This window comes from Condylostylus longicornis, unplaced genomic scaffold, assembly GCF_029603195.1.
Source record: "Condylostylus longicornis isolate FDR11 unplaced genomic scaffold, ASM2960319v2 ptg000048l, whole genome shotgun sequence".
NCBI classification, from domain to species: Eukaryota; Metazoa; Arthropoda; class Insecta; order Diptera; family Dolichopodidae; genus Condylostylus; species Condylostylus longicornis.
The window spans coordinates 17,662,975-17,690,789 of record NW_026578017.1 but is presented as its reverse complement, the minus strand read 5'-3'; the positions used below and the strand labels follow the sequence as shown (position 1 = coordinate 17,690,789).

General features: G+C 23.8%; 1 long non-coding RNA gene across 1 annotated transcript in view; it reads left to right on the top strand.

Moving 5' to 3' along the window:
* LOC129611206 (uncharacterized) overlaps positions 1 to 27,815 on the top strand; it is a 191,102-nt gene that overhangs the window by 86,072 nt on the left and 77,215 nt on the right. The window contains exon 3 of the long non-coding RNA XR_008697148.1: positions 15,256 to 15,295. This is a non-coding gene — a long non-coding RNA (uncharacterized LOC129611206). The remainder of the gene's footprint in view (positions 1 to 15,255; positions 15,296 to 27,815) is intronic.

Below are 27,815 nucleotides of genomic sequence, written 5' to 3'. Positions count from 1 at the left end.
GAAAATAAAAAAAATCACTTTTCAGGAAATATACTTTTAGCAAAGCCCCTAGTAATAGAAAAATTTGTTGTAATTTCTATTGAAGTTCAGTTCTATCGTAAGAGGTAGAATAAAATTATGGCATATGTATAAAGCAAATCTTATTAAATTTGGTTACAAGTGCACATATTTGAAACATAAAATGTCGAAAGAAAAAAATTAAAAAAAAAATTTGTAAATACTGAAACAAATTACAGTGAAATCAATGTAAAAAAGTGTGAACTTTGTTGAAATATCAAAAAATATAGAATTTTTCACTGATTGCCTTACTATCCAGCTAGAGAACAACTACAAACTATTTGTACGGTAACACATTTAGGTGAAATTTCCATATTTCAATCCGTTGATTTCTAGTACATAATCCTCGCACTATTGTGGTAATGTTTGGTATGTTAGTCGTGATATCACTCGTTCTCGTGTATCTTGATTCTTGATAGATCACAGAAAAACTTGAACAAAAATAGCCGATCGACTTATGGTTTCCACTTTCACAGCTGTACTATTCCTTCTAAATTCGACAAGCGTTTGCAAGCTCCCGCAAATTGGTATGAATAAAGCACCCGAATTGCCGTTTGATTATCTCAGAGTAAAATGTTAATAGTTTTATTAATATACATGTAGTCTGTAAATATTTTCGGTCAGCAATCTTCCGGAATTTTTTAAGGCGGGTATGGTCTTAATCCAAGATAAACTATTATTTGTAAGCTCCACTTCAAGATCTTTTTATCCACTTCAAGTTACACAATTTTAGTTTCAAGTTTCGATTTAAAGTATAAAATCCAATAAACTGTGTATAGGTACTAAATTTAAATTAAACAAAAATCTCCAACCTACTTTCCATTTGTATATTTTGTTTCTCTCTCATTCATTCTTTGCTTTGAAATGTATAGACTGAAAGGAAAAACTTTTTTTTTCACATAGTAGAGATGGCATAACCTAAGCAAAGAGTTTCAGTTTTTTTCAATATTATTTTGCTTTTTTTAAATTCTCATGTAAGTCTGTATAAAATTAAAAAATAAAAAGGACTAAATAATGATGTTTTCTTTAAAAATATAACAAAATACAAAAAAAAAAAAATTTAATTCTCCTGACCTCCCCTTCTTTTACGTACTCAAATCCTTTTATTTATTTTTTCTTTTTTTTTTGCATTTTCATTTTTGGTTGAGGTTGGTTGAATTAATACAATAGGATCCGGAGAAGGATTTTCATATTATCTTAGTGTATATATATATTTCTGTTGTTGCAAATATTCACTTTTCTTTTACCTAATTCTGTTAATTTTATGTATAAAACAAGAGTAGAAATTCTTTTAGCCGAATACGATAATTAAATACTAAATAGTATGTAAAAAATTTTGTCGATCTTTTCGATTTGCAAAAATCTATGAGCATTTTGAAGCTTGAATTTGGTGAATCGAGTAAAATAGTTAATTATTGTAGAGTGCTGTTTTCAGTTAGTTATACACTTTACTTAATTAGCAGTTAAAAATTTTATAACCTGTAGTTACACTAATTTTTAAAAGAAATCCAAAAAGTAAAAACATATTGTAAGAGTATGGTAGATAAGTATTTAAAAGAAATTCATTATTATATTTACGTTAAAGAATATGCTTCACCATATGAATGGTTCAGAGTCTTATAGGTTCGGAGGGTTGCCCATATAACTTGGAGAAAAAATTGAGCTCTACGAAATTATGAAGGCTGCAATTGTCTGTAAGCAGGTTTGTTATCAATCGAATGAAAACTTAAAATGACAAACAAAAGTAAAGAAATAATTTATTCAACTGATGTCACGTTCGAATTAAAAGTGAAACTGGTATGTAATGGGTAGTGTACAGAGTAGTAAGTGTAATGGGTAGTAAGTGTACAAGCGTGTAATAATCTTATAGAATTATAATCAACTTTCATTAAATATTTACTTTGAAAAATAGTTTTAATATCAACTGTAAGTTATTGTAGTCTAGCAGTTTTAGGAAGTTACTAACATTTGTCTAAAAGCAATATATTTCTCCGTTATAATGATATCGCATATATAAAGAGTAGGTACAGGTACAAATTTTTATATTTAGAATTTTGTAACTATTTTATATTTCTCTGAGTACACGAATGATTTTTTTTTTTTTGGATAACTAACTGTTTATTTTTTTAACTTCAAAATCGTTCTAATGGAAGAAAATATAAAAAAATAATATTTTTCTATATATAAATTTTTTATATTATACATTTTGTATTGTTTACAGGCTATTTTTTATATACAAACATATGTATGTATATATGTTTATAGGTTTTTATATATGTACATTACTATAGCTTTACATTAATAGGGGTACTAAGATTGAATTTTAATGTTTTATTTTTACAAAAAAAAAAAAAATTATAAAAATAAAACAAACCAAGACAGAAAATGAAAAAAAAAATTGTCTCCAACAGGAATCAATTACATTAATTAAAATGAATTTTAAGAGCAATATTTTTATTTTTCCCATTCTTTCAATGAATATAATATTTACGAAGAGTATTCTTACTGGTATTCCATAGTATATATTTACAATTTTAACTAACCTTCTTAATTGATATATGTACATATACCCCACCAATGCTTTCATAATAATATATATGTATATATGTATATGTAGATGGTTTTAAGAGGGGCCAGCAAGCCATAAAGAACTGTTGAATATTATTTTCTATTATCAGATCTTTAGTATTTGCAGTTCATATTTTAATTTTTCATGACTTTTAATTTTTACTTACTGTTGTTGAAAATAAAAAAAACATTTCTGATATTTTTTTTTTTTTGTTTTTGTAAAAAAATCCTATTCTTTTGTCCTTTTTTTTTGCAATTTTTATAATATTTTAATTTTTCTTCTTTTTTTTTTCTATTTTTTCTTGCGTATCTTATGATATGACCTATTTAAACAATATTCAATTGAAAAAAAAAGCAAAATACCACCTTGCTTTCCTGTACTTGGCTATATTTTTTATTATTTTTTTTTCTTTGTATACTTATTATTATTTTTTTTCACATGAATAAGAGAAGAGAATGAGTGCAGTGCCTCTTCTTCTTCTATTTCTTCTTGTTCTTCTTCTTAAGTTTATTCACTTAATATAAGGTATAAGGTATACAGCGCGAGAGTGAGTAGACGACGGACTGATGTTGCCGACAGTAATATTTTGTAGTAATGCAGCTTTCAAAAGTAAAAAAAAAATTGTGTTGAGTGGATATTCATGAGTAGTTATTTTCGTTTCCATTTTAATTTCATTTTATTTTTTTTTTTTAATATTTTTCCAGATTTTCTTAAAATTGGAATAAAAGTACTTAAGAATTATTAAAAAAAAAATCTTAGTCTATTGTTTTACTATTTTTAATTTTTTTTTTGTTTATGTTTCATTATTATTTCCCTTTTTTTTTTTTAATTTTTATATTTATAACATATTTGTGCTTACCTGAGATTATATTATTTGTATGTAGTTCTGTATATAAATTGCATAAGTTTTAAGAATAATTTTTTAAAGCGTCCCATTGAAAAGAATAAAGAAAAAATGAAACAAGAAGCGAAACAAAACATTTTCTTTCCATTATTATAGAGTTTTACTCGTTTTCTTGCTTCACAATAAAATGGGAAGTGAAAATTAAAAATTAACGTGTACTCGTAGAATGTTAAAAAAAAAAATTAGTAAATATTTTGTAGTTATACCAGTTATGTATATGAATTTAATGGTACGTGCAGTGGAATATTTATTGTGTTACACAGATTTCAGTAAGGTAATGTTGCTTGTTGAGGAAATAAATTTCTTATACTTAAAAAAAGGAGGGAATATTGTTGGTCCATTAAAATGCAATTGAAATTTTGTATTTTGTTTTAAAGAAAAATTTAATTTGTTCTCGAAGATTGTTGATAAAATTTCCTCAGTTTCAGTTTATGTAAATAAAATTAGAGTTCTGGCTATTTGCCAGAATAATAAATTTTCTTAACCTATTTGTTGCCTATAAAATATTCTTGCTCCTTAATAATTGATAATAACCTTGTTATCTTATATGTTCCATAATTTCATGAAAGATTCTCGGAATATCAAACATAATTTTTTTCAATTTTCGCATATTATGAGTTGTAAAATGTCAAATATGTAAATGTACATGAATTCGAAATAGTGTTGTGTTACTCACTTAAATTAAACTTAAATAATTTTATTGTCACAGGACCTAAAAAACAATATTTGAGCTACATAATTTTTTACTAGTCCGAGATTTTAAAAACTACAATAACACTAAAACCAGCACGAAATTTGTACCACAATAAAATTTTATACCAAAAAAATATAAAAACGGCGTTGATATCTTGGCTTGCCTTATAATGACAAGTGACAGCAAATAATAAATTTGAAATGACGACTCATTTGAGATACTACATTGTATCACCTAATTTTTTAAAATAAGTATACCTAATATAAACTCATTGAAAACTGAAGACCCAACAATACTCGTAATACAGTTATATTAAAATATTTAGTACATATAAGATATTTTCAGCGGGCGGTTCCATTTATTATCATATCAATAATATTTTAATAAGATGTTATTAGATAATTTTATTTTCACATAAAATAAAATTGTAATTTTTATTTATTTGCTTTTAAACAGTTTATTATTAATTAAAATAAACATTAAATATTATATATTAAGTATATGTATATATAAAGATATATTTGGAATAATAAATAAGTTTTGTGGGTTGTCATATAACATAACTTAATGAAAGTTCATGTCAATTGCTACTTCCCATGACACTTTCAATTAATTTTAAACATACGTTCTTACACACACTTAAACAAAATAATAAAAATTATGTATCTGTCCTTATTATTATCTACTATATATATGTATGTATGTTTGTACATTGTTATTATGTTGAAAACAATTCTTATTTAATCACAATAAAAATTCATTCTAGTAGGGTGTAAATTAAAGTTAAATGAACTGAAAATAACAAAAAAAAAAAGAAAAAAAAAACGAAAATAAAATGAAATAAATTTTACTTCCTATTTTTTAATTCAATTATTAAAGCCACCTTTTTTCAATTATATTGTTATTTAAAAAAGTTTCTTTTTATATTTTCCTTTCATTTTTATTATATTTTATAATATCTTCAGCGATATTATAATATTTTCGGCCACCTACTTAATTTTTTAAAGTTCATATTAATATTTTTTAAATATCCTAGCACTGGGCTGGTGAAATGCAAAATAGACTTGCGTTCCAAGTTGGATGTCAACAAAACAAAAAAGAATTAAATTCATTATGAAAGTACAATTTGTATTTAAGAGTGTTATGATGTTATATTTTTTAACATTTGCCTGTGTAAAGGCACATTTTTCAAGCACTTTCCAAATTTTTCACTGTACACCAAGTTCTGATATTCCAAACTTGGTGTACAATGAAAAATTTGAATAATATTTTTAAGAGTATAATCAGTCAACTTGGAGTCTTATATTGAAATGTTTTTGGTTCAAAAATTTCAATATCAGTAAGAAGATTTTAATGAGCCGAGATGACCCAAATAAAGTTCGAATGAGTGAGTTAAATTTGAATATGCAAAAATCTATTAAATTTTGACTACAGCGAAAGGACGAATTTAGAGTCTCAATGAGCTTTTTTTAAATTTCGATATTAATTTGGTTTGAAGCGGCTTTTACCCAATTGTATGGCTAAGTACTGTTATATCTGATGTTATATTACGTGTTATGTTGTAAGAAACTAGTAGCTTTCAAATCAAATTTGTAAAAATTTCTGTACGCCATATTAATATGTTGTCCATCACTCTTTCAAAATGCATACATACAATTTTTTTTTTGTAAATTAAAATTTATAATATGTGCGTTAGCATATTATTATATACACCCTTGTATTATATTTTTATTCATATTTTATTTACATAAAATGTACATTATAATTGGCATATATTGTATAGTAAATGATGCAAACAACATAAATATTTAATTAAAAAATATAAAAAAAGAAAATACAAAAAAAAAAAATGAGAATGAAAAATACACAAATGATAAAATTATATAATACATGCTGCGTAACACATTTATGCATACTCTATGTACCAAATATACATATATGAATTTCATCACTCTTATCATATTAGCAATTCACTTTGAAAAATGCTTTAAATTGTCTCAAAAACCGGAAATTATTTAATTTATTCATATATGTATGTATACTATATACATAATATTGATGTTGGCATCATTACAGTTCTTATACTCTTCGTATAATATTTTTATTGCCAGTTAAAAATATTGAATGTCCAATTGAATTGAAAGTAAAGCAAAAAATATTACTATGAATTGGACTTGCTACATCATAAAATTACATTGAATATTTATAAATTTTCAAAAAAGAAAAAAGTAATCAGCACCCGTAAGGGAAAAAAGATGCCAGATGAACTTTTGTTTCGCTTTTTAATTTCTTTAAACTATTTAAAAAAATTAAACTTGTATTTTAAGTAAATTTATGCAAATAAGTAAAGTAAAAATTGTATATAGGATATTAGAACAGATTAATAATTTTCTATATGACTTCATTTCAAATTCATAATAAGTGGCTTAAGTCAAAAAATTGATGATATTTGCTTAGATGCTTATACAAAATTTTGTGATTCAAGAATTCTTTTAATAAAATTAATATTAAATTAATAGATCGTTGAATATAACATAATATTATCATACAGAAAGGATTAATGTTCTATTAATTACTAAAGTATTGTATAAATTATTAAAAATGATTTTGAAAATAATAATATTCTATTTGGAAATTTTAAATATCGAACATAAGAGAATTAAAATTCTGTGAGGTTTGTTTCTAAACCTTTGCTTTACTTTCTAACTTAATATTTTATAATTTTCTTAATTTCTACACTAAAATTATAATGATATGATTGTTAATTATTTCGATTTAATAATTTCCATAGGGGTATTCGCATAGGTGCGTATGTGGAATTCTAATGCAAAATGCAGTAGAGTTTAATCGAACAATTGCTTTTGAACGAATGAAATTAAAATTTTTCTTTGCATTCATACGAGTATTTGAAATTCGGTTGACAGATTATACGAGTACAAGTTCTATGAGAGTAAAAAATATTACATGAATTTTAACAGTTCAATTTTATTCAATGTTTTTGAAATAAAAAATCTTTGAGTAAGAAGTTTTGAGTTGAATAAAAGCATCAAATCCTCGTAATTTGAAGAACCTTACTATTTTGATTTAGAAAAGTGTTCTTGTTTTTACTATCAGAATAAATATTAAAAATATAAGCTTCAATCTGTTTCAAATTAGTAAAAAGACTACTCTTTAGAATATTGTTATATGACATAATTGTTCAATTTATGTTAAAAATTTATTAAAAATATATTTTTGTACAATGAAAAAATTTAGCAATACAATATTATTCATGTAAACTTCTATTACACTTTTATATACGATTTTTCAAATTGTTATTCGTAGTGTTATCGAAATATATATAAATTTAATACACAAATTGATTAAATATACAAATTATAATTTTTGTGTTTCTAGCATACATGAGACAGACAAATATATTAAAGTACCATGTACATACATATATTGTACGCGGATGCAATTTTCATAATAACCTGACTATAAACGTGGCTATATATATGTATATATATAAATATATATATATATTGTAGATAATACATATATTACAAGTAATTTTTTTTTTCGAAAGCAGGACAGCGCATTGCATTACCACATCCGTGTTGGAGAGACAACAAAAAAAAAACACTAAAAAATAAAATGTATTATGTTATATACAAAATATGATATATGTATATGTAGACAAAAGTAAAATTATTTTACAAAATGACATAGTGTAATTTAAAATTAATTTTAGTTTTTACCCCAATTTATACTATTACCTTCCTTTACCTTCTTCCTCTCTCTGATGCCAACTTATTCTATTTAAAAATGAAAAAAAAAATATATATTAATTTTCATATAAATTGCATTGTCTATTTTACATAACACATACATAAATACATATATAAATATATGCATATGCATATGTATCATGTACTTAAAAAAACTATTTTTAAATTAATAAATGATACCAACATATATACACCATAGATAAATTAAAAATAAAACAACAAGCAACAAACAAGTAAAAAAAAATAGTTTAACTCTTTTCAATAATTCTGGTTAATTTAATAGATTCAGGCACGTAAATTCCTTATACTAATTTAAAATTATCAACCACTAAATGGTGTTAATCTGTGTGTGAAAAACCCTTTCAGCATTTTCATACATATACATATACATGCGTATGGACATGTGTTATACATATGCATATTCATATTTTATATATTTTTGTATAGTGATTCTGTTTATGTATTTTTTTTTCAATTGACATGTTAAGCACACACATAATATTATGTATATATTCATTCATATTTTACGCAAACATTTAGGTATACATTATATTTATAATAGTATAGTATATAATATGCTATAAGAGTACAAGTTGTCCAATATACGCACATAGAATTACAAATAATCTTATACTCTTATATCGAGGAACAATTGGATCGTCTGGAAAATTGGATTGAAATCATTTCTATTGCAAATCAAAGACGACTTTTATTGCAAATTAAATATTGCTAGTAGTACAAAAATCTAACTATCTGGGATTAAATGTTGTAAGTATATTATATGAGCTTTAAAATTACAATATGACTTAAGTCCATTTTCAAAATAAGCGATTCAATTACCGATATTAATAGTGCCCATGTTTTCGTAAATGATATTTGCTAGTGCTAGAATCTATATAGAAAACATGAAAATAGCATTAATTGTATATTCGAAATTTAAGCCATTTCTTGAAAACAAATTTCTTGGACTTTAAAACTTTATTGAAAACCCTGTTCAATTGTTAAATTAATTACACAGAAGTTAAAAATTTATTATTAAAGGAAAATTTTAAAAATGAAAAATTTCTCAACTAATTTTTTTTCTCTTGAAGGAGGGTCCATCATTTTATTTCGAAAGAAAATTCTACTTTGGAAGCACACTGTATATGACATATTTCGATGTACTACATATGTACATATCTATGTGGTATAACACATTATACACATATTTTAAATTCAATTATAGAACATGTACGTATAATATGCACCCAGAAATTGCATCTCTAAATTGATTTCAATAAATTGTGATAAAAATGTTGACCCCTTTTTGTTTATCGTATTTTTTTGTAAATTTTTTTTTTTAAGGAAAAATAAAAAAAAAAATCGTACGTATACCTACCATTTATTTTAGTTGCTTTTTTGCAGCTATGTTGGTACATAAGCATTTTATATAATAAATAAGGTAATAAACTAATAAATTTCACATTTATATTTAAATAAAATATAGCTGCGATTATATTAAACATGGAAATTGGAACTTTTTTTTTTCTTTCCTTTTATATTTTTATTTTTTTTTTGCGAAAAATAATCAAGGCAATATTGGTAAACTGCCCCAATAATTGAATTGCTATTATTTTGCGTAAAATCAATTTTTATTATATGAAAAATCTAAAACAACAACGAAAAACGCAAATATTTTTTGGAAAATTTAAAAAAATTTGTATGGAATTCGTTTAAAATAGCGTTGAAATTAAAAAATAATATGATCATTTAGATAAATTTAGGTGATAATTTCAGATAAAATTGAAAAAAACTGTTTTATAGTAATAAAACAGGCATTTATGCCTATTTAACAGGTTATGTTTGGCAGAAATCATATTATGTTAACAATTCTAATTCATAAATTTACATGCACACATTTTATTTTGCGTTTTTCCACGAAAATTCGTTGTGAAAAATATTGTTGCAATCAATATACTAATCCTATAAATATTTTTGTCGAAATATATAGTAAAATTTCAAAATATTTAAAGTAAAGCCGCATAAACTTAATAGAATTAATTTTTTTGCCACCAAAAATTTTTTAAATTGCTAGAATAGAAATCCAAAATTTAAAATTTGTAATAAACAAGGTGTTTGCATAATAATAGTAGTATAAATTATATTCTTCTGAGATGTGAACAAGTACAAGTACTTCTACAAGGGCCTAAAGACTTGAAACAAAATGCATTTTGTAATAATTTTGTAATAAGGGCCCCAGAAAATGTAAGATTGCTATGCAAGCACTCAGACGACTAATTTTGGTATATAGCTTCTAGGCTAAGTAAAATTTGTTATAGTTTTGGTTCTGAGAAAATTTGCAAGTATTAGGTTTTATATAATGAAAAGCAGTAATAATAATAAAAACAGTATTGGATGGGATATGTGCGAATCATTTCTGTTGCTGTGTCTTGTGTTTTCAATGATCTTTGGAATTAAGATATGAAGAAGCTCATTTCATGAAAAAGTTCTATATTATTTTTCGTATAACATTTAATTGTTATACTTATAAATAATTAAATTTGGTACGAAGAGCCCTGGTTTCTCATAAACACCTACTTCAATATAAAAGTTAAAGGGTTTTATTCAATATTTTCTGATTATAACTATTATACTGTTCAAAATAATTTTATTTTAATGTGGTTTTTTACAAATTGAGATACGATCTTTGTTACAATAAATCATTTAATTCCATATTATTGTTGAATTGTCGAATATGTACATAATGTACATGATTTAATGTTGATAAATCATGATTTATAATTATTTGATAAATTTAAATAACAAACAAAAAAATAAATATACATATATCACAATTATATATGTACATATGTATGTATTTTATATTTAAATGAAACAGAATAAATTTATTTTAATATTTAAATTATTTATTTTTTATTCAAAAAAATGTTTGGTATCCTGAAATATTTTAAATATTTTAAAGATTTCAATTAAAATACATAGATTTTGAAATTGATTTGAAAATATAAAATATTTAAAAAAAATTTTTTTTTTTTTAATTACTACGAACATAAATGTAGTGCGAACCATAACAGATTTTTAGATGAAATAAGAAATTGAATATTTGAAAATGTAATGTAAATGTATTTGTTCTTTATGATGAGATCCACTAGAAGATTGCCAACATTTAATGCAGTCAGCAGTCAGGAAAGTTAAGTTTATACTCAATTTTAGTGTAGTAATATTTTGTTCTCTTATTTATTTTAGAAATTTTAGATTTTCTCATAATTATATCGGGAATCGAAATCTTATGGAAATGAATGCTTTGGAAAAACATACCTGTAAAGTTAATTACATGCTCTCAGCAGAGATTTTCCAAAACTATACGCAATTTTGATATGGTTTAAAATAATAATGACTTAAGTACATCAAATAAATCCTGCATGATACATTTTGAAAACTCAAAGACAGACAATATAACTACATTATAGTCACTGATAGTGCAAAAGTTCCACATCAATATTGATTGATTTCTGTCAAAATTAAATTTTACCTATAGAATATTCTATTCCTATTTATCAATCAATATCTATTTATCTGTTTTTCTGGAATTAACAAAAATATTTACAACTTCATATACCCTTTACGGAACTGTTTATAATAGAGATCCAATTTATCACTATATTCAAATCTTCAATAAATATATGCATATTATAAAAGAACCATTATAATATTTTGATTTAAATTACAATATAAAATGAATATTGTTGTACAAAGAATTTTACATAATCTTTTCAAACATCCAAATTATAATATTTTATTCTAAATTGTTTTAATAAATAATTAGCTTTGTTTACATTTCATAAACGACACTTGTAATTCGCTGTTTATTTCCTTTTGTGAATAAAATTTTGTATTCTATTGGGAAAATTAATTTTCACGGTATTTTATAAACCACGTATATATAGAAGAGAAAAATAATAAATTTCACTTCGAAAATTGCATACATACAAGCGTATAGTTAGTTTTTAAAGCTGCTGTATTTAGATTATAATGTATGGGTGTATATTTTATGGTAAGGGATGGTATGCAGGTAACGTGAAAATATTGTTCATTTTATTTATATTTTGTTTTCCAATTCATTTCCTCTTGTACAAAATAATAATCCTATTGTATACCTGTAAATAATAATATTTGGGCGATAAAATTTGATAAAAAAAAAAGAAAATTGAAAATAAAAACAAATACAAATACAATTTTCAAATATTATAAATGATATACGAAAGTATGTCATATTTAGGACAATGATTATAAGAATATGTGTATTCAATACAGGTACCCTTCGTTAAATGAACTCCCACACAAAATATGTCCAAGTAGAAGATTTTTATTAAATTTGATGTAATTTTTGTAATATAACATCTAAATATGACAAAAAGATTAACATATTAAAATTATGTAAAATCTCATACTTGATGAATTTTGATATGAAAGGTTAAAGAGGCCGCTTTTGAAAACTGAAATAATTTGGAAAAACATTTTAAAATTTTAATATTTTCTTCATAGAATATTTGTAATTTTCCTTGGTATGAAAACAAAATTATAAAATCTTTGTATTTGTTTTCAGTTAAAAATTAAGTAGAAAAATTTTATCTCGATATGAAAAATAGTGGTACCGTTACTCATGTATAAAAATATATTCCTCAACATAAAATTGTTAGCAATTTTAGCTTAATCTTAATTTGTTCAATTTAAATAAATAGTTATTTCATAAGATCGTAGTTGTAGATTGAGGAAAAGGAAAAACTTCTTAGTATGAAGTAAAATAAATTTCATAAGCTTTGTGCCATAGCACTTATCGTTGACCACAATAATTTCTTTTAATCTTGTTTAAAGAAACAAGATTCCGACGAAACCATAAACCAACCCAGAAAATCAAATTTTCTGAATATTAAAGCTGCTTAAAATAATTTATGGTTTAGTTTTGATTTTGTTTGTTGACGACTAGTTAAAGACGACAATAAACTCCAAGATATGATCAATAAATCGCAGATAATTGAAAGAAACGATTTAAGTAAAACGATTAAAGTAAAACGATTTGCAGTCGTTTTTGGTGTTCGTAATTATTTTTAAATTTTACTGAACAGACTTGACAACGACAAACTTAATGTAAATAGGTACACCAACAGTTTTGAATCTGATGATTATGCTTTTCGTATACAATATTATGTGGAGTATTACTGTCAAAATCATAGTTCATTTTAAAGAGATTTACATCAATTTTAATAGATAAATTTGTACACACATAGATCCTTATCTATATAAGTATATATATTTTAATTTTCATAAATTAAATTTTACCTACACTTACACTACATAATTATATACATATTAAAAAGTATATGCAATATCTACCTTTACATATATAATATAATTTTATAATATCAGAAAGGATTTTATTTATTATTTATTGGTTTAGAAAAGCTTTTAATTTATTCACTTGAAACATTATGTATACACATATACATTTACATAATATACATACATATTTATATATTATTAAATAATGTGATCTGTTAAATTGTTGTTTATTTTTTTTATTATTCTATTGTTTATAAATATTATATATTTTCATATAATTTAATTTATTATTGAATACAAGAGTATATTTTAGAATTGAGAATTAGAACATAAAATAATTCATATAATAATTCCAAAAATTAATTTTTACATAAACTCACACATTTTATTATACATATATAACTATAATATTATTATATATATATGTATATGAATTGAAAATAAAAATACATATACATATATTCACAAAATGTAATTTTAATTATTACAATTAATTTATGATAATTAGAAAATTATTATAATATGATTTGTGTTTTAACAATTTATTTTTAAGTGTGCTATTATTTTATAATATTCTTAAGAATATTTATATATAGATAAATTATTTTCTATAATTCTGTTTTTATTTTATAATATTTTTGCTCTTTTTCTTTCTAAATGGTTAATTATTAAAATTTATGATTTCATTTTAAATAATAATTGAAATATACCTATGTAATACCTATGTGTAATAATATTTTGGTTTATAAGAATTAAAAAAATGCAATTAATTTAAATAATGTAATGCCAAGGAAATTTGATTTAATTTTTGTATTTAAGTATTAATTTAAAATATTAATAATACGCCAAAATTTATGAGTCATTTTTATTACTTAAATTTTTTGGAAAAAATATATATAGCTGCATAGAATACGTAATTTTGTATTTTGCAGAAGTAAAAGCTACTTGTATTAATTAGTTAACAAGTTCTACAGTAAATTTTGAATGAAAACTTTAATTGGCAAGTTTTTGAAATAATGCAGAATTGATTTAAAAAAAAAAAAAACATTATTTTTCGAATCTCTTCACTTAATGCAATATTCAAAGCAGGTCCGATTTCGACTTGTTCGGTTCCATGCGCTTTCCCCCATTCCCCCGTTTTTTAAACAATAAACATTGCACATTGCGCTTAGGAAATTACTTTTTCGAAACTTTACTATACTGAATGGAATGAAAGTTTCAGCCTTCCATTTTGCAATAGTTCCAGGTATATACGTAAGTAAATATTATCAAGTTGATTTCGCTGTAAATATAAAGAAAAAAATTTTGGAAAAATCTTTTTTTTTTTTAAATTCAATTTTATATGAAGTTACCACTGGTTTTTTTCAATCTGTTTTCCAGGACTCATTACGATGCTTAATTTGCATGCGTAGCAGATCAGGCGCTGATTGAGAGTGTATAGCGCTGGGAAAAATATATGTACAAAAATAATTAAATTAAAACACGTAAAATCATTTCATTTCAGTACAACGTAATTTGGAAGAGTGGCCACTATATTCTATAGATTCTATTTCAAATCAAATTTTAACAATACTTTTAATTATTAGGCAACAATAAACAAATTGTTTTTTCAATTATAAGTAATTTTTAGTAGTCATGAATTCTCTCTTTAATTTTTGAATTGAAAACAATTATTACTGAGAAGAGTGGAAGTGAAAAATGCAAGACAATAATAATTAAATAAAATATTAAACAAAATTTAAAAATTTTAAGGATTGAGCAGTTTTTTTCTTGTATTTTTAGAGTTTAGAGTTGACTAATATATCGATTTTCTAAATCATAATTTAAAAGCTTAAAAATCAAAGTTTTTTTTTATATCAAAAATTTTCGAATTAATTGTGTTAAAAGTTGTTTAATAATATAATTTTTATTTTACTTGCAGACTATTAGAATTCTTCAAGGAAAAAAAGCAGAAAATTATGGTAAGCATTTCAATAATTTGATTACAAATACCTAAAATTTAGTATGAAAATTATATTTTTATATATGTACAAGTATATAGTTATTTAATCAGCCTTTCCGTTTTAACTTTAAAATTTAAATAAACATTCAATTATGAAAAAATCGAATTGATCTTATAAAAGAATCGAAGTGAACAGTGTGTCATAAATGGCAATGTTTAAAAGAGAGTTACCAGTTTTTATTGGGGATCCCAGCTAATGTTAAACTATTAATATTATGACTGATTTTATAAAATATTTAAAAAAAATATTATAGAATAGTTCCTCTTGTTTTAAATTAATAATTCAAAATCCTTTAAATCGATAATTCATTTTTAATAATAACTTAAATTTCGCATTAAAAAAATTTTATTGTCACTTTCTTTACATAAAATACAAATTTTCTTTTTATATGAACATTTTTTAAATATTTTATAACATTAGAATTTATTTTAAATCTGAGAATTACAACCACATTAAAAATCATTATATTCTCTAATCATCTTAAAATATTTTCTTTTATTTTATTGTTATATTTTTTATTATATTCTTGTTTTACACCTCTTTTTGTTATGATTAACATTACCTTTTCCCTGATTATTGACGGCGTAAACTTCAGTGTATTATTTATGTATTACCTATTATATATTGCGAAAATTCAAATAATTTTCTATTTTTTAGCACAATTCTAGCAAAAATGCAAAAAATGTGCTTTTTAATTTTATTTGGTCTGTTCGTGTATCTGTTTTTTCAAAATTTTTGTTATTCTTAAAGCTGTAATATTAATCATAAATATAACTTTTTAGGAAACGTATTTTTTCTAAATAAATGAAAGTATTCATTTCGCCAGAACAAGACCACCTTTTACCCTATTTTTCCTTTGAATGTTATGAAAAAAAAAACTAATACTCGTCTAATTCACCAACGGCTACGAAATTTACATACATATAAATTGTATTTTCATCCTGAAAATATGCAATGGTAATATGTACGTGATATTTATAAAGAGAATATTCTGAATAATTATTTTTTTTATTTCTCATGTTCTCACTTGCTTTAAAGAAATGTCCTTCTTTACAAACATCAGCAGGATTCAAATTCGTTTTTGCTTTTTTCTTCAATTCCTTTGCAACGAATGGTTCCATCATAAAGCCAAAATTTCGATCTCTCTTTCGCTCTCTCTTTAAATTTATATGTTCGGAAAATATTTATTAACTTATGAACTTTTTTCCTTATTTTGCCTTGACATTTAAATCCTATAAAAAGCACTCTAGTCTTTTTGATGTTCCCATTTTTTTATACATAGTATATATATAACAAAGCAAGTATAAATAAGAAGAGAAGACGAGCTACCGCCACATAATACCTTGAAAATTTCATTTACTGACTACTGAACATTATATGAGGCATTTTTTTTTTTCAATATATTATTATGTTGTTGGTATCAATGTTTTTTTTTCCCTGTAAAATCATTATTTAAAAAAAATAAAAAGAAAAAGTGACATGAAGAATTTTTCGTTGGAGTCCTTATCGTTAAATTAACTGTGTAGGATTTTATTTTTTTGCCTTTTTTTTATGTTTCTTCTGTGCTAATTTTCTTCTTTTGTGTATTGTTCAATTTGAGTGAATAAAAAGACTATCAAGCGAAAATGTTATTATGTGTGTAGATATTTTTATTTTATTTCCAATATTATGTATGTGTACGAGTACATAGATATGTAAATTGATACTTCATAAGAAAATTACAAATAAAAAATGAAAATGAGAAAATAAAAGAAACCCAAATATAATTGGGTTATTTTATCGGAAATTTTCCCAACAAAAAAAAAAAAAACAAGAAAAGAGAGCAGAAAATGTTTTCTCGTTTGGTCTTTGTTTTCTTTTTCTTGTTTTTTTTTTTTTGTTTTTTTTTTGCACATTCACTGACAATAATTCAGTATTAATGTTCTTAAAAATAATTTGAAAAGAAAATGAAAAATCCATCAAATGACACAAAAAAAAATGATAAAATTTAATTTTTGTTTTACGGAAATAAAAATATATTTGTAAATTACACATAGAATTGTTTATTGTATACATATATATATAATAAATTATGCTAAGAATACAAATTATACTTACATACATAATTACATAATATTATGGGACGATTGAGATCGAAAAATATTACAATATGAGAGGTTATGATCATTGGCATGCAGTGTGTTAATAAATTAATGTCAAAAAGCTTACTGTTTTAGGTATTTGCTTTTATATACAAGCCTGACTTTATAAAGTTCAATGTAAGAAAAGCAATTTTTAATTTTAACATTAGAAAAAATTTTACTGTGACTAACTCTACATTTACAATTTTTTTTAACTTTCTAGTTAATATCCATCACTTATTATAGAAAGCAGGAAATTAAGCTGCATAACTCCAAATATTCATTAAATTTTTTCATTTCTATTCTCATTGTTCGATTTTTAATAACTTGCTATATAAAAAATATTTATTAATTATTATGATTTACTAAAAATGATTCAACTAAACTTTTAACGCTATTAATTATGAATTTCGAAGGACTGTAGGAAAGAAATAAAGGCAAAGAAATTAATTGTTTAAGTATTACATACGACCATTTTAAAATTTATGTTCACCAAATAAATCCTGCGAAAAGCAACCAATCTGAAGATATAGGAAATAAAAGTCTTATAAATATTAAAATTTACTACAAGAGAAATCTGGCCATTTATACTTATTTGCCCCCTTTTTATCACTTTTCAAAAATGAATTTGAAAAAAAAAATGTTTTTTAATTTCATTCTACCCGAACATCCATCCGTCAGAGGGACCTTTTAACAAAAATTTTACACCCTTGAAGGGAGAAAGCTGAAATTTCATAATATATAAATAAAATCTTTACGAAAAACTTACTTCTGTAGAAGCAAATTTTTATCTCCCCTAAAATTTTAACTCCCCTAATCTAAAAGTTATAGCCCCTAAAAAACTTGCCATTTTTCGACTATTTATTTTAAAAAAACCATAAACATTTTTAAAATTCTGCAAGCGCAGAAAAGTAGTGCCGAGGTTCTTTTACCGCGACATAGCATAACTGATCATTAAGAAAACAAAATGGCCGTTAAAAAATTAACCGTTATCTAAGACTCGTTTTTTCAAATTTTTGATAATTTTTCTTTAGACAATAAGCAGCTTTTAGATACATATTAAGTAAATAGTTTATTTCGTTAGAAAAAAATTTTTTTTCCACCTCTTAAACTATCGCTCACAGAATTTTTAAAATGTTGAAATTTTGGCATCTCCGAAACTTTTCCAAATTTATCTCATCAAAAAGTATAATTATTTATCTTTACTAATAAATAATGCAAATAATCCTTGAATTCGACCATAATGTTAATGCCTTTTTCAATTTTTTTTTTTGCCTCATCCTAAATGTATGCAATCTTTGAAATATTTTCGTATATGAATGAAAGAATGTAATTTTAATAATGTAGATTTTTTTTTAAAACAGTTTTTTCACTTGTTGTAGGGAAAAGCGCTACTTTATAAGCGTTTTTTTAATGTCGTGTTCAACTTTTGTCTGTCTACTGACAATATGCTTTCTAATATTTATTCATGTCGGTAAATATAAAAATTAATAATTTAAATTCATTTCATTTAAAATATTGAAGGGGAAGATCTTCTATCGTTTTTGGTTCTCTTTGTGAAATTATAACCCAACTTTTTTTTTGGTTGTTGGATGCTATAGCATTCCCCTTTTACTGTGTTGTTTTTTTATTAATGTATTTTGAAAAAAAAAAAATTATCTGAACACTTATTTTAACTGATAGTATCCTGTTTTGTTTTATCCTTGTATCACCCGAATATATTTTTAAAGCCTTTTAGTGGAGTTTTTGTTTTTTTTTTCCGTTTTTGTTTTTTAATTTGCGTTTTCTTCTGTACCTTGTTTCTATAGATAGAGTAAATAAATTGAAATTCGGATCAGAATATTGTTTTTTTTTTTTGTCAAATATAAAAAGGACAATACTCTACGTATACACAAGTACACAGCACGTATTTTATATCAAAGTACACAAAGGTGTGTGTGTATGATTATAATAATTCTGTTTAAACGAATATCCTTTTCTATACCATTTTACCATTATAATTTTAGAAAAAAGAAAAGTTATTTTTATGTTAATTTTAATCACATTTAAAAGGATTTGACGTAATCGAGATACTGTTTTTGTTGTTATATTTTCTTCCTAGTTTGTCTTTACATATTTCTCTTTCTCTATGTTATATATATATTCCTCTCTCTCCCTCTCTGTGGCTTTCTCTTTTTTTAGTCTGCCCTCTTCTCCATTGTTTATATTATTTTTTCTCTCCACATTATTTTATTTTTATTTTTACCATGCCCCATCATATTCTAATTTACAACTTTTAACTACACAATAAATGGAAACCTGTTGGAAAATTTGGGTCACCGACTATAAGACAATATTAAGAAAGAATCAAAAAAGAAAAAGAAAAATCTCTGTAGAACATAAAAGTGATAGAATAAAAAGAACAAAGTATAGAAAAACAAGAATAAAATTAAACAAAAAAAAATAAAAAGAATGAAGAACATTTAAGAAAACAATGAAAAAAGGAGATAAGAAAACGTGAAAGAATAGGAGAACAGAAGAGAATGGAAATAAGAAAAAAAAACGTTCAAAGTAAACAAAATATATAAGAAAAAGTATAGGAAAATAATTTTTTAAAATTCCTTTAAAGGCAAAAAAAATGTTACTTCTACACAGTTTAATTAGATTTTCCATAACTTCCTATGTTGAAGAAGTACTAACCACTTATATTGCCTTAAATATGTAACCCGAGTTTTATTATTGAATGTCTGACCAAATCGATTTTGTAACTGTTCTCACAAATTTTTACAGTTCTAGATTCTTGGAATATCGGAAAATTTTATGAAAAATCATTCTATTTTTTATTTCTGGTTAGCAACAGTTTTATATGACCTATTTCAAAACCATAATTTCAACAGAAAGTTCGAATTTTAAACAATTTTATTAAAATTGTATTAATTCCTGATTGACGAACATAAAAATTGAAGATGACAATCATTACTTTTTTCATATCCCTGAAAAGATCCACAACAAAATATATTAAGATTAGAAATTTTAGAAAAATTTTAATTATTACTATTATATTCATCAAATTTAGATCAAATTATTTAATCTATCAAGGCCAAATATTTAAAAAAAAATGTCTGGATCCGATTGGGTGATAATTCATTTGTTATTTTTCTTGAATATGCAAAATGATTTTCTTTCTAGCATATTATTGGGCATCGAATAAATTGGGCAGTACGAGGGATTGCGCCGACCTATATCCAGGCTACAGATTTATAGTAATTAATTGTATACAAAATGACAGAGATAGGTCAAGTCAATCTCACATTTCGTATCATATCTATTCGAAATTTCAAATTATAAAACATATTAAACGAGTTTATATCATTAAGTACTTAATCGTATGTCAAAGTATTCTTAATTTGATAATGAATAATTAAGTATGGCTGTACCTTTTTCTTATACCACAAATCTGATCACCTAATCACGTATTAGTAGATTTCGTACAAACATTGTGTGTAAATATTCCAATGTACAAAATTATTCTAAATATATATGTATATATATAGTATATATAAATAAATATGTATATTATGTACAAAACAGAAGAGAATCCGTTAAGAATCAAAAGAGTGTTGTTTAATTTTCCTTTTTTTTTTTATTTTTTGGGTCGTCTGCCCTTTTTTATGATTATTATTTTTTTTTTTTCTGTTTGGTTTCTGTTGTCCTTGTTTTGATGATTTTAGATTTTGTGCTCTTATTAAGTATATTTTATGTACATACAATTCTATATATATATATATATATATATATATTAATATGTACTTATATTTAAACGATTTCTATATTATCATTCTTAAAAGCAAATATAATAATATATTTACATACAAATATATAATTTTGCTTCGAATATGTACTAACATATGTAAGTATGTCCTTATAATAATTTTAGACACTTTCATTATTGTTTATTGTTATTATTATTGTTATTATTATTATTATTATTTTATTGTAATTTATATAAATAATAACCATATATGTATATTTTGAATAACAGTACCATGTATTATATCTATGTTTGTATTTATGTGTATAAAGAGAATGTTTTGTTTTTAAAAATAAATTCTATAGATTGTGTACACACCGGTATATTTGTATTTAAACATACATATATATGTATGTATTGTATGGATAATAAAGAATTATAATGTTAAAGGATTAAACGGATATTTAACATTTGACATATATTTTTTTATTCGTATTAAATGAATAGAATAAAAAAAGGGATTATAAAAGGATATTATAAAAGGGATAACAAACTGGAAACAAAACAAAAAAAAAAACAACAATATTGAAAATAAAATTTTAAATGCATATTTTAAAGAAAATTGAATTTTTCTTTTGTACATATTTGTTTTGTTTTTTTTTTTGTTCTTTTTGTGTTTTATCTGTTTATGCCAAAAATATGTCAAATATATCAAATTTTGTATAAATAATATGTCCAAATGTAAATAGATCGATTGATTTCTAAGAAGATTTAGTCTATAAATAGATTATAGAGAGAGAGAGAGAGGGAGAACAGGAGCTAAAATAAAATTCAGTTCTTGTCTTAAATTTAAAAAATTTGCAAAAATTAAAATGCAATTTTAAAATTTGGGAAACCGTAAATAATTCAAATAAATTTCAAATTTTGAATATAGATTCATCTGTTTTTCAACACGATTTTGTATAATATTATTTTTTACTGATTTTTCTTCATATCATGCAATCTACTATGTTACATCTCTTTTAAAACAAGCTAAGCTTAACTTAAAAAAGCCTCGTCTTTGAACAACATTTCAAGAACTGCACCCAATAAACGACAATGGTTTTAAAACTATTAGTCTGCATCAGCGGTTTCGCCCATTTCAGATCTTATAAATTTTCATTTAATCATTGAATTTCAAGAAGTAACCAGCACAGCAATCGTTTAAAATATTAAAAAGTGTACGAAGCAATGCAAATAAAATATTTTACATAAAAATTTTGTTTGAGCAGCTAAACAACAAAAAAAAATACAAAACTATCCTTTAGTCATTAGTAACTTACAATGACCGTCGGATGTACCAACATCATACGTAAAGTAGTATCACGTACACATCTCTGTAAAGAGTGTCATGTTGAAAAATTCATAATTTTATAATTATAATTTCCGGTTTCGTATTAAAGCGAGTAAGACAGAATAAGTCGCTATTGTGCGGCTAAAGTTTTTAAAATTGCTATCCAAATAATTCACTCTATCATAAAGCGATAATGTTGACTTAATATTACTTTAATTGTTTTATTTGAGGAAATGAAAATATTCTTCAAGAAATGTCACAAAACAAAAAAATTGAAATAATTTATAGATTTTTCATTTGACTATTAAATGGTGTTTCAATCGCTCTTTCATGGTATAGGTTTTTCTTTAGCTTACGGTGTCAGATGTATAGTTTGGTTTTGTAAATAAGTTTCTGATTTGTAAATATTGTTGCATATAGTTTCCTCCATGCATAAAATTTTATTACCCGTATTTATAAAATTGATTTCTTTATAAAATCTTAACATTTGTTTTTTCGATAAATTTAAATATTTTGAATTTTGCTTTAGATATTTTTTCGATATTTTCACACCATATTTTAATATTTCTGCAAAATACAGTTAATACCACCAACCTGTTCATCAAAGTCTTCATCTATCATTTATACATATATACGAGTATGTTTTGTATTTTTTATTATTTTTTCTTTCATTCACTATTTTGTTTTGTAAATCAATTTTAAATCGATTGCAACCAAATGTTTTTTATACGAAAAAGAAGAACCCTTAATGGTTCAAGGATGTTTTAAAGTGAACTCATATAAATCAACTATATTTTACTCTCAAAGAAGTCCTTTAAACTGAATTTGACTTATGAAATTGATCAAATTAAATGTTCAAGTTTTATCCTTTTCATTTTTGTTTATTTCATACTCTAATATTTGTTTTCTTTTTTTAAGAGTTTTTCTCTAATTTGTTAGAATTTGTTTTTTAGTTATTAAAAGAGAAGAACGAACAACCTGTTATATAAAATTATCTGTATATATATATTCTGCGTTTATCCTTTATACTTTTTGTTTTTTTTTTTAGAAATTTATACAATATTTTTTGATTTTTGAACACAAAAATAACTTTTCGCTTCTCTGATTTTTTACTCCAACATTTCTATACCAAAATATTATTATCTACTTATGTATATGTATTTAATATGTGTAACGTAACGTGATCCATTTATATACACATATTCGCTTAAACATTAGTGGGAAAGGATAAAGTACTGTGTGGAATTGTTGTTTTTTTTTGAATATTTTGCTGCAGTACGAGGTTCTTAATTAAAATTGTTTTAATTTAACTTAGAAATCTATGGGCAAACATTGATTTAATTTATGCTTTTTTTATTTTTAGGAATGAATTGTGTATAGGAAGAGGTTCCAATAAAATGTTAAGTTTATTCTATATATAAAATATTTAAAATCCATAATGTTTTTTGCACAATATTACAATAATTGGTGGGATTTAACAATTTAATTCGAATTGGACATGTAAAATTTTTCTAAAGATTTTGTAAAACAGTCTGATGTGAAATGTTTTAGTACATATATGCTAGATTAACATCTAAATGCAATATTATAAAAATTTGTATGGTACTTTAAAGAAAGCAGTACAATTTTTTAGTACACTTTTCATGTAAGCTTAGTACACAAACGTAAAATTTATTTTTCTGTTAGCGTATGTCCACATACGTTGTTAAATTTTGTCATCACTACCAGTTGGTTTTGAGCTCTATTTTTAAAAAATAGAAAATCTAAGGTAATTTTAGCTATTTGATTTTTCGATATTTCAACGGGTTTTGATTGATATCTTGCACAAAGCCATTCAAATCTGAAAAAAAAATAATAATGTTTTTTAATGTTAATGTTTTACAGTCTATGAAGCGAATGTAACTGAGGGTTGATTTGTTGTCGGAATAGCAGTTGTATTTAGAGTTTGATTTCCCATTTGAACAAAAGTTTTAATAAAAAAAATTGTAATATTTCAACTTTACTCCATTGCTTGACTTGTAACTTGTCCAGACGTTAGTTATTTTAAAACAGATAGTACATATAGGGTAATATGGGTATCTTGCAGAAATAGAGATGCATAACATACTATACGTAAACATTACAGTGAATTTTTACATATACCATATTCTAACGTGTATGTGGGAGAATACACCATTTTTAACGTTATAAAATTATATGTGGGAGAATTTTACAAACCAACAATTATATTTCTCTAGATGGGTACCTTTTGCAACCTCTTTTAATTTTAAATTGGTGAATCCATTCATGTGTTCTTACGAGTATAAGGATGTATGCAATTACTCAATGTATACAGATTGCATGTATATATGCATGTATATATGTGTGCATAAACAATATGTAAATTATTTTTTTTATCTCTCTCATATTCTTTTCATTATCATCGTTATTCAACTATTGGTGGCCGCAAAGTTTATACTGAATAACTTTCAGTTGTTTGGCCCATCGAGTAGATTGCATTTTTTTTCCTTCTTTCATTTCTTTTTTTTTTATTTGAAGTTCCTTTTTGGCTTCGATCTACATACATTTACACCTATTTGTTCATTTTTTGATTTTTTTGTTTTTTTTTTTTGCTGAATTTGTATTTAAGTATCCAAAAGAAACAATGTTTGATGGTATTAAAATTTTTGCGTTAATATTTTAATGTTTTTTTTGTTTTGCAAGTGTGTAATTGTTGTTGCTGTAGGAAATTCATATATGATAAAGTATGTAGAAAAAGTCTCTACGGACATATGAGGATAATAAAAAAGTTTCTTTCTTTTTTTTTCTTTGTTTTTAAACAAAAGAGTGATGATATCCTTCTATTCTTATTATTGTTGTAGTCAACGATCAAAATCAAATATAATAAAAAAAGGGAAAATATAGGTGAACAAACAGAATCAACAAAAAGAGAAAAAAAAACAACGAAGGAATATGAAAACAAAGCAACTAAAGGCAAAAAAAAAAATAAAAACAGACCCGAGGATATATGAAAAGAAAAGTAATAATAAACGAATGAAAAACAAAAGGAAAAAAAACAGAATCCTTTATTATCAGCTTAACACCTTTTCGTTTCGTTGGTCCTGACAAATATTGGAACAAAAATAATTGTTATGCTTTTCCTTGTTTTTTTTGAAATTTGAATATTTTCTATATATATATATATATATTTGTTGGGGGGGGTTAGCCTTTTTATCATTGTCATTTTTCATTTATGTGTACATATTCCCCCTCCGCCTCCCCTGTCCTTATATTACTACAATATACCCATATATAGTGGCATATATTTGTATTTATTCACTTATACTCGAATACTATTTTGCTGCTTTATATTCTGCCATGACTCATCATATTACTTTATTTAATAAATTGCATATCTTGTATACATACATATATGTATATACAATAATATTATGTTAGTAAATGTATAATAAATATAAAGGTTTGTAAAAGGGTTTATTCTAAAAGCTTATATATGCTTACAATAATTTTTGTTTTTCTGTTCTTCTGATTTTTTAACATTTTAAATTTCTTTTGTTTATTTTACTTTATACGAGTATACATATTTTATTTTATATCCAAAAGAGTAATTTACAGTTTATTTTTATGGTGCAGAATTATATCCTGAAAATCCTGGAAATCTGCAAAAATTTGCTTACACAAACAAGAAGAAGAAAATGAAGTATAGAAAAATCAGAAAGAGAACAAAAAAAATAGAACACTTCAAAATGATAGAGAAATTTCGTTTATTTTAATTTTTTTCTTTTCATTCATCCTTTTGCAAAAAAAACAACTGTTATAAGAGTAGTAAAAAACCATAATATAGAAAACTACTGAATAGTTAAATGGAGGTGAAATTAATTTAAAATTTAATTTGAATTGTAATGTAGTTACAGTTGTTGAATTTCATATTTGGTTTTTCAAATAAAACTTATAGCCATGCCATAGGACGGTATATACATAAAATTTTAGTTGTAATCAGTTGTAAGCAGTTAAAAATTTCCACGTTAACATGATTACAATATCGGCACACTTTTGTTTTTCAAATTTGTTATTGGTCATTTAAAATTTTTGTAAAACTTTTTGTTTGTTTTAGAATTTGTGCTACATATAGGGTAATAATAGTATTTCTGTAACACAGGCTAACGATGTCAGTCAAGTATTTTACAAAATATTATGAATTTATTGAAACTATTTCATATGATTATTAAAGTGATAGTCATAATTTTAAATCAAGTCCAATAAAAGAAAAATTTTTTACAATTTTGAACAGCTAAGATTTTCTATTTTCTTCCTAAGATTTTATATTAAACACATTTAAAACAGAATTGTCATCCAGGTCAAACCTCTATGGTTACTAAATAAGACTTTAAATTTATTTCTAAATTTTGGTTGTAAATTTGAAATCTTTTAAAATTTGATCTCAAGCAATGTCGCTCACCCCGTTTTGATGTTGTGGGTTTAAAAATTAATATTTTATAAACTTGAAAAACGATTTGTCACCTTGGATGAATTTTCTTTAAAACTATTAAGAATTTTTCATTTTAATAATATCGTGCGTTTTAAAAGTAATTAAAATAGTGAAAAATCTCTTTAATATAGTAATTTTTGAGGAGGCATGTTTCGCACTTCAAAAAAATTGATAGATTGAATTTTTATATATTATAAGATCCCATTGGAACTCACACGGGGGGCTGTCAGTTAAGTTCTCTTGATATTCATATGATTTACGGCAGACTACCAAATTGTTTTAGTTAGTTAGTTCATACTGTTTTCATATTTTCAATTATTTAAAGAGTATTCACAAAAAAAACCGAAAAACAACAAGAAAAAAAATTTTTTTTTTTAAAATGAAGAAGTATTTTTATAACCCGTATGTGTGGTGATTGAATTTTAAATGAATGTTTTCTGGTACTTGTTTTTTATCGTAAATTTTTATTTTATATTAACTTAATTCTTATATTGTTTCAATTTTTTTTTTTTCAACTCTATTTTATACTTGCTATTTCTTTTTTTCGGTTTGTCTTGTAATTTTAAAAATTTACTTAATTTAAAAAATGTTGAATGAATATTGAAATATTCATGAACATGATTTTTCATAGATATATATATAGATATAGATTGTATATAATTTTATATATCGTATATATAGTAACCGTATAATGTTTTAAAGTTTAACTTCAATTCAAAGTTTCATAAAAAATTTAAAAAAATAGTTTTCTCATTTGACCAAAAACTGGTACAATAAATATTTTCTAAATATTTTCTGTTATACGT